We start from the raw sequence: 10000 nt of genomic DNA, 5'->3' as shown, positions 1-10000 counted from the left end.
CTCTGCGGCCTCTGATTGGCTGAGCGCCTCGCTGACCGGACTGAGCTGGTGAATAAAACTAGATCACGGTTTAAAGATAAAAATATTATTCTCGTATATTATTCTATGGATTCTAGCGAATATATAATAAATTCAAAACGCTTTATACAAAATTGCTTTATTTCTTGAAAGCATTTTCAAAAACAGGATTTTTCATGACTAGAGTTAACTCAAAAATGCTTTAGAATGCGGAATATAAGCATTTCGTGTTCAATGACATACCAGAATTGCAACTCTATTTCCAACTGATTTATAAAGTCATCTCTCTCTCTCTCTCTCTCTCTCTCTCTCTCTCTCTCTCTCTCTCTCTCTCTCTAGTATTTGATTCCCAAACAAGACGTTGAAAGCCATGATATGGCCACTTCATTTGATATAATCAGATGTTATTCCGGCCTTAATAACAGATACAATGAGACAGGGAGAAACAATATATATATATATATATATATATATATATATATATATATATATATATGTATATATATATATATATACATATATATATGTATATATATACATATATAATATATATACATATATGATATAGATATACATATATATAATATATATATATGTGTGTGTATACTGTATATATGTATAAAAATGTGTACACACACACACACACACACACACACACACACATATATATATATATATATATATATATATATATATATATATATAACGGTGTGTGTAAGCAAACTGAACCGTAACCAGAGATAAGGATCCAATGTAGTACTGTCTGGCCAGTCAAAATACCCCATAACTATCTAGCAGTAGTATTTCAACGGGTGGCTGGTGCCCTGGACAACCTACTACTATGGCTAGGCTTTAAGAGCGGGAATGTAATAGGTTGCACAAGGATTGAAAGGTGATGAAGAAAAGAATGCTTAATCTAGGAGTCAATTGTTAAACAATCATAATTACAAGCCAGACTATAACCCTAGTTGGAAAAGCACGATGCTATAAGCACGAGGGCTTCAACAGGAAAAAAAATAGCCCAGTGAGGAAAGGAAGCCAGGAAATAAACTAAAAAATGCAGGCTTAATCGAGGAAGCGATTGTTAAACAATGCAGTTGAGGTTTAATTTGGTAAATTTCACCATATTTTCAACTTGAATAGAAATAAATTTTGGGTCAAGACAAAATGGATGGTCCAGAGGCGGTATCAAATTTAGATTCACAAAAGTTAAAATGAAAACTTTCTCAATTTCCCAGGTCAAGGCAGTTTAAAAGCAATCGATTTATTCCAATTTAACGGTAGCTTTTACTATCTCCAATACAAAATTGCTTTATAATTACTACAAATGCAATTACTTTGAGTTGTTTAATGTACAAATTTATTTTAATTTAACGAACGGAAAAGTTTGTATTGAAAAAAAAAATATCTTGAAGAAAATTAACCAATTATATTGTGAATTTTTCTAATGAAACAATTTTATTATGACAACAGAAGCAATTAATCTGAATTATTTATACACAAATTCAATCGAATTTAACGAAGGTACATTTTCTGTTGGAAAAAAAATATCTTGAAATAAATTTCAAAATTACATAAAACCATAGACTCCTTCAAGGAAGGACTGGAACGTCCCCTGCTCGGGGTTTTTAACTTGAGTCTGAAAAATTAACTTGAGTCTGGACTAAAATGACTTCTAGAAGGGCTAGAAACACGTTCTCTGGATCAATATGGGGGTTTTTGAGGATGGTGAGTTCAATAGTAACATTTTCAACACCACCTGGGGTCATCTTCAAGGTCTAAAGGTCATTTATCAAGGTCAAATTTGTGAATTTTGGTAATTTTTGCTCGTTTTTTGTGTGTAACTCATAAATGGTGAGAGATAGCTGATTATAATATGAGGCAAGTCTGCAGAGCTGTCCGAATTTAATATATATTGTCATATATCGTCCTTCAAGAAAGGACTGGAACGTCCCCTGATCGGGGTTTTTAACTCGAGTCTGACGGATTAACTTGAGTCCTGGACTAAAATGACTTCTAAGAAGGGCTAGAAACACGTTCTCTGAGTCAAAATGGGGGTTTTGAGGACGGTGAGTTCAATAGTGACATTTTCAACACCACCTGGGGTCATCTTCATCATCTTCAAGGTCAAAATAGTGAATTTTGGTAATTTTTACTTGTTTTTGTGTGTAACTCATAGATGGTGAGGGATGGCTGATTATAATAAGAGGCAAGTCTGTAGTTCTGTCCAAATTTAATATATATTGTCAAATATTGTATTACTCAAACATTCCAAACAAGCCCTAAAACAATGAAACACTAAAATAAGAAATAAAGAACGGCATTTCTCATCACAACAAAACTCAAAGACATTAACATTTGATTAGATGAACATCGCTAGATGGAGAGCTTTTCTTGCCTCCTGAGGCATCTCACAGCCTTTTCTTTGTCACTTACATTGAGAACCTGAACTTTCAATAGAATGTTGGCTAAAGTCGTACATGCTGCATTATTAGTAGCTAAAGGTGCATCTACAAAAGATAACAATTCAGCAAAATGAAAGCGGCAATGCATTTTAGTCATGGCATGCAAATTATAGGCATTATGTACAAAAAAGACAGTTGAAATAGTTGGCACACTCAGTCCACCTCTATTCAAATGATCTAAGAACTCAGATGACACCTCGTTACCATCTTCATCATCCATGATATCCTCCATACTAGTGCTATTACAATATTTATGAACAAGGTATCCAGCCAAATATACAACTTTATGCTTAAGGTTATCAGGAGACCTCAAGAGCTCCCGAGTGTCTTGAGGAATGATCTCGTCAATGAGTTCACCTCGCTCATCTGGATTTATGGAAGAAGTACAATTCTTGTCGCAATCAAGCACACGAGAACTAGATTCTGGCATAATGTCATGCTTTAGAAGTGTCTGCAAATTTGTAACTTTTGCTGCAGCCATAATGTCAACTACATCAATGTAGAACACACACACACATATACATATATATATATATATATATATATATATATATATATATATATATATATATATATATATATATATATATATATGTATGTATATGTTTGTGTTTGTGTATTGTACATGAATTGTATGTATATAAACCATGTCAATGGATAATGACACATAGGAACAGGGGTGTTTTTCACTTAATTACAAAAGTGAAAAACAGCCGATACTCTCAGGTGAGCACCTTGTCTAATGAATGCACAAAGGCTACTGCAAGGAAGATGCAATCTTGCTACAACAACATGCTGTATTGTTAGGTTTTGTGGAATTATCCACTGTGATGGAAACATACTGTCACATTCATCACCTCATGATTATCAAGTTAATTTTCCTTGACGTATAAAATACATATTTACATACAAGGATTAGGACATTACTGGCCCCCCCCCCCAAAAAAAAAAAGCTCTTCACTCCAGGAGGAAGTGCGCACTCCCCCTCTCTAGTCTATGATATATGGAGCACACTCCGACCTGGAATAGGCATGGCATGTACTAAACAGAAATGCAACATAAATATGTACATAAAAATCACCCAAAAAATAACACATCTTCCACAAAAAAAATAAAAAAAATTAAATATGGCTTGCAAAAATGTACACAACAGAATATAAATAATTTCACTCATTTCTTCTTATGACCTCAGCAACTAAAATACAGAATACCCAGTGAAATAAAATCATATCAACATCAGTATTACACAACCTGATCAATAACCTCCCTCTGGTTGCAGGCAATACGGGCTTTTGGGCGGGACAGGGGTAGGAATACATATTCCTTCATCCCTCGATTATACTTGTTCGGGTTTACGGCGCAATTTCGCAACACAATTCACCATTTTTTTTAAATCACTACTACACTTGCACTTGTAACTATCAATCGGTGGCCACTAGTCGTTTTCCCGAGAAAATCATTCATCTTTCGGCCCTTATCTTATAACTTTAAGTATAAGGTATTCACAGCTACACATTCTCTATCACTGCCTTTCTTCAGGGCTGAACTTTAATCCTCCGGCCACTTGCTCTTCGGGTACCGTCCCGGCCCCAGCAACCAGGAATCATATAAATACATTAATAATACAGCATCCTCCTGACGGATCTCACCTGACCTATGTGTTCTTTCACTTGTGAGTGTTTGAGATTCGTTTCACGTTCAACCAAGACTTTGTTAGGTTATCTTACTCATTTTCTATTTCCTGTGTTCGAAGTTCTTGTCTATATTCTTCATCACTATAATCAACAGCTCCTTTAATTTCATCTCCTGCAGTAGCAGTGTCTGCTATGTTAGTTCTTGTGTATCTAGGCATCTTGAAGTTCTGTTTTACCTGCTCAAAGAACAACTTCCATCAGAGCATACACAAACAGACGTATTTCTACACCTGATACCAATATGTCCCATGACAATGGATAATGAGACATCGGAACATGGTTTTTTTTTTTCACTTTATTACAATAAGATTCGTGAAGACACTCTGTACAGCCAATACTCTCAGGTGAGCACCTTGTCTTATGAACACACGTAGGCTACTGACTACCCCTCGCAAGCAAGATGCAATCTTGCTACAATAACATGGTGAATTGTTAGTTTTTGTGGAATTCTCCACTATAATGGAAACATACTGTCACATCCATCACCTCATGATTATGGAATTCATTTATCTTGACGTATAAAACACATATTACATACAAGGAATTAGGAAATATATATATATATATATATATATATATATATATATATATATATATATATATATATATATATATATATATGTATGTATATATATATACAATATATATCTATATATATATATATATAAATATATATACATATATATATGTGTGTGTGTATGTATATACACTTACACGAATAAAGATCAGAGAGAGAGAGAGAGAGAGAGAGAGAGAGAGAGAGAGAGAGAGAGAGAGAGATATGTCTCTCTCTTTTCCTTCTGTTTATAATCAAATCATCTATATTGACCTCACTCTCCACTCCATCACACCCAAGCAGTCATGAATTGTTCCTATTCAACTCGGGATGACTCTCATCCATCAACCCTGACCTCGAGAGTGCACTTGAAAGTGCATCACATAATTCAGCAAAACTCTCTCTCTCTCTCTCTCCATTTAATTCCAGAGAGAGAGAGAGAGAGAGAGAGAGAGAGAGAGAGAGAGAGAGAGAGAGAGAGAGAGAGAATTTTTCATGCTTTAAGTTTTAAGGACGAAGGGGTAGTGACAATGCCCTGGCAGGTAATGCCCTAGAGACTGACTATGTCTACATATGACTGCTGATGACTGAGTAGGTAGACCTATAGGCTCCTCTCAAACTCCCATCCCAAGCTCACAGGGATGGTGAGGTTGCAACGACCAAAAAAACTATCGAGCTTGAATGGGACTCTCTCTCCTGTACAGCAGAACGCTAAGCAGGGATGTTTCCAATAGGCCACCACAACCGTAATGCTTGGATATCCATACTTTTCTCATTTCAGTCTTGAATTCTGAGGGCCACACTAGGCTGCTTATCTTCTATCATACGTTTCCCTTCTAAAGTCTTGTCTCATTTAGGCATGTGCATATGCTGGTTTAAGGCCCAGGTTTAAATGTTTAAAGGCAGCTCATAACTATCAGAAGCAAGGGACAGTGACATTGCCCTATTGAACAGGACAATGCCCCAGAAACTTACCATATACACATATGATCAGCACCTAAGCCCCCTCTCCACCCAAGCTAGGACCAAGGAGGGCCAAGTAATGGCTGCTGATGACTCATAGACCTCTAAGCTCCCCCAAACTCCCCACCTTAAAGTTCAAAACGATGATAAGGTTGCAGCAACCACAGAAACTAACGAGTTTGAGCGGGACTCGAACCCCAGTCAGGCGTTCACCAATCAGGGACGTTACCACATCGGCCACCACAACCCTAATATAATCTAAACAGATACCCATTATTTCCTATGTATATTATCTCCTCATCCAATTATTCAGATATTACTCATTTATTTAGCATTAAACTTTTGTTGGATATACAACAATCTCAGGTAACCATATTTTTTTACAAAATTGAATCGCGGAACTAATTCTAAAAAATGTTCCACACTCGGGGACATACACACCCTACCCAAATCTTATCGACTGTTCTTCTCCCAGGCATCTATGTAACACCCACGAGGATGCTACTTCTCACGTCATTCTTTAATTACAATATCTCCTTTGATGTTACTTGACTTAGGATTTCTCACAATATTTTTGTACTCCAGGTTCTTCATATTCTCATTTCTTTTCAATCTCAAAGAAAGGTCAGCCAGGTTTTTTTCTGGCTTGTTCACCCTTTTTTATATTGTTTTCCATTTTCCTGTTTTAATTTCTTTGTTTTTCTTATATATTTTTCGTATCTTTCTACTTTTACATTCTATCCTTCTGTTCTTTTCCTTTTTATTGTCGTCATTTTTCCTATCGCATTCGATTAACTTTCTAGTTCTACTTTTTATTTTGTTATTTTTGCTCGACCCCTAGGCTCTAAACTTGAGGAATGGGAGGGAGGGGGGGGGGGGGTAACTAGCTATATCCCTTATACCTAACCCACCTTCACTCCCATACTACCACTCAGCCTCATTAGTTCATAACAATGACAGTCGATAGGGAAACCTCAGATTAATTAATTGTTTGATTGGGTCTGTTTTGTAGGATGACGTCACGACTACAGTGTCTGTTGACTGCGAGAAGAAGTCTAATGAGAGAGAGAGAGAGAGAGAGAGAGAGAGAGAGAGAGGGGGGGGGAGAATTCTGTACACGAGCCATGCAGGATATACTTTTCTCAGTGAGATCTGATTGGCCATAACAAGCTAAGTTGTGATTGGTGGTTACCTTGGCTCAGTACAGTTCCACAGAACTCTTACGTCGTAGTCAAAATAAGGTAAATCATTCCCGTGGAAAAGTTCCATTCATTCAAACATGGATCTTTTAACTAAAAAAATTATCTATTTTACTATGTAAAAAAGTAGTGTCCTAATTATATGCATCAGAATTTAGATTTGAAATTCGTCATTTAGCTATTTTCATCCATCAAAAGTGTTTGTCTGACGTCACATACAACAACCAATCACAGCAGCCTATTTCTTTTCAAAAATGTTGATCGACACGTAGGAAGTAGATACCTTTAGAGGTCGTTCAGGAATGACATAGGCAAGGGACAGTGAAAATATCCTTGCAGGACAAGCCCTTCTCCATACCAGGAGAGCCAGAAAATGACTGCTGATGACTCAGCATGTACTCGTAGGCTTATAGGCTCCACTAATAATGATGAGTCTGTAGACACTATTAGATACTATCGAGTCTGAGCAGGTCTCGAACCTCCATCCAACAGATCGCCAGGCAGGGACGTTTCCAATAGGCCACTACAACCCTAATATGGAGATGGTGCTACAGATGTTCTTCTGTGGCGATGGTCACAGATAGTTCTGGAGTATTTTTATTTAGGAAAAATAAAGCTCATTAACCCTTTCATTGGTGACTTAATCAAAATGAAAAAAGGGGAATCCTCTTTTAAAATCCCTCAAACCATAACAAGTTGCCATTTATTGGAAAGGTCTACATGAGAGCTTTTCAATAAATATAAACAAACTAGTATTTTCGTGGTCCTGAAAGATTTTGCTACATCAAAGATTTTGTTGAATTCACCATTGGCAGTGAAAGAGATAAAATCCCACACCATACAACACAATATATACGACATGATTTTATGTATGTATATATATATATATATATATATATATATATATATATATATATATATATATATATATATATACAACCATAACTGAAATACGAATAAACATACAATATATGAAATCTTTTCTAAGTACCATCGTAAATTAAGTTCAGTGTTGTCACGACGCTCACAAAGATACAAGACAAAAATACAAAAAGGAAAATCATTATTGAGAGAGAGAGAGAGAGAGAGAGAGAGAGAGAGAGAGAGAGAGAGAGAGAGAGAGAGAGAGAGAGAGAGAGAATCTCTTATTGTTTTATTGAGCTTCCTGTTTAGAGAACACAGACAAATTGAGGGATCAATGAAAGGCAACATTAAGTGGTTAAATCAGAAGAGAATCGATCATTTATGAAGAGACTCGAGAGAAGACAGAGAGGAGACACCTCACACATGAACGAGACATAAAAGAGATGTGTAACACACTCATACTCGACTTGGAAGAGCTCTTTGCATTCAAGTTGCTCCCGAAAACAAAGTGATAATTTTCATCTTTTGTTTTTATTTGACCCTGATTGAACCCGTGTACGTTTATTACAATCTTCTTCTTCTTCTTTTGCCGCTCATGAATGGCAGAGGCAAGGGACTGTGACATTGCCCTATCCAGCAGGACAATGCCCAAGAGACTGAGACCATGTATACATATGATCAGTGCCATAGCCACCTCTCCATCAAAGCTAAGGCCAAGAGGGCCAGGCAATGGCTGCTGATGACTCAGCAGATAGACCTGTAAGCTCCCCCAAACCCCCATCATTTGCTCACAAGGAACTAACGAGTTTCAGCGGGACTTGAACCCAAGTCTGGCGTTCACAAATAAGGGACGTTACAGCATCGGCCACCACAACCCTGGAGATCTAAAGGTTAAAGGTGTCTGGTTTCAGTTCGTTTCATCAAAATAGATGATCACCAGAACGTCAGCCAGGTAAGACCAACACCCCACTATGGTGTTCAACCACAGCAGTGGCCTCCCCAGTCAACTGGATAAACTTACGGTCCCGGGCTGGGATCGAACTGCTGCCATGCGAATACGTTACCACTGTACTAGCCAGGGGTCTACAATGCTTAACTCATTGGTTTATGATGACTTTTATGAAAATAAATATATCAGTTATTTCCTGGTAACTGGATAATTTTTTTCTTTTATAAAGGTTATACGTTTAATTTGAGTTATATAATTTTGGCTATATAACCAGAAATTGGGACCAAGAAGGGCATTCAACGCTGGGGAGGGGGTGAAATACTAGGCTACTTTATAGGTTTATTGATGGATAAACGTACACGACCCGTCAAAAATGACGGCTACTTATTTAGATAGATATGCACGCACACGCACACACACACTGTACCTCTCGGGGTACCTTTTCTCACCAGGGTATGGCTGTTCCCCCTTCCACCTACCCAAGGTAGATAGGTATATGTACTGGGAATGCCGTTGAGCGTGACCGGAAGGACATAGAATATATATATATGTATATATATATACATACATACATACATATATATGTATATATATATATATATATATATATATATATATATATATATATATATATATATATATATATATATATATATATATATACGATTGGACAATGTCTTAGTCAATTTGTGGCGTTCAGAAATCGAAGATAGTTTCTCTCTGGACAGACTGTCCTGCAAATAGTTTTCAGAATAACAGCAGAAATACTTTTACTTCTCTCCATTTATTGTTTGGTGTCGACACTTGTTTTGGATCACTTCTCGACCCTTCTTTAGGACTAAACAGTTTTGGAACTACGCTTTAATATATATATATATATATATATATATATATATATATATATATATATATATATATATATATATATATATATATATAGGTAGATAGATAGATAGATAGATACACTGGGGCACGCTGTTCTGTCTTGCTGTCTTGTTTCTTTTCCTCTTGTTTCATTAAAGTTTTTATAGTTTATATAGGATATTTATTTGAATGTAGTTACTCTTCTTAAAAATTTCATTTTTCCTTGTTTCCTTTCTCTGTTGGATCCCCTGGGCTTAATTAATCCTTCTTTTCCAACGAGAGTTGTAGATTAGTAAGTAATAATATATATACATACATACATACATACATACATACATACATATATATATATATATATATATATATATATATATATATATATATATATATATATATATATATATGTACACACACACACACACACCTAT

Source organism: Palaemon carinicauda, chromosome 29, assembly GCF_036898095.1.
Source record: "Palaemon carinicauda isolate YSFRI2023 chromosome 29, ASM3689809v2, whole genome shotgun sequence".
Taxonomy (NCBI): domain Eukaryota; kingdom Metazoa; phylum Arthropoda; class Malacostraca; order Decapoda; family Palaemonidae; genus Palaemon; species Palaemon carinicauda.
This window is presented reverse-complemented; position numbering follows the sequence as displayed.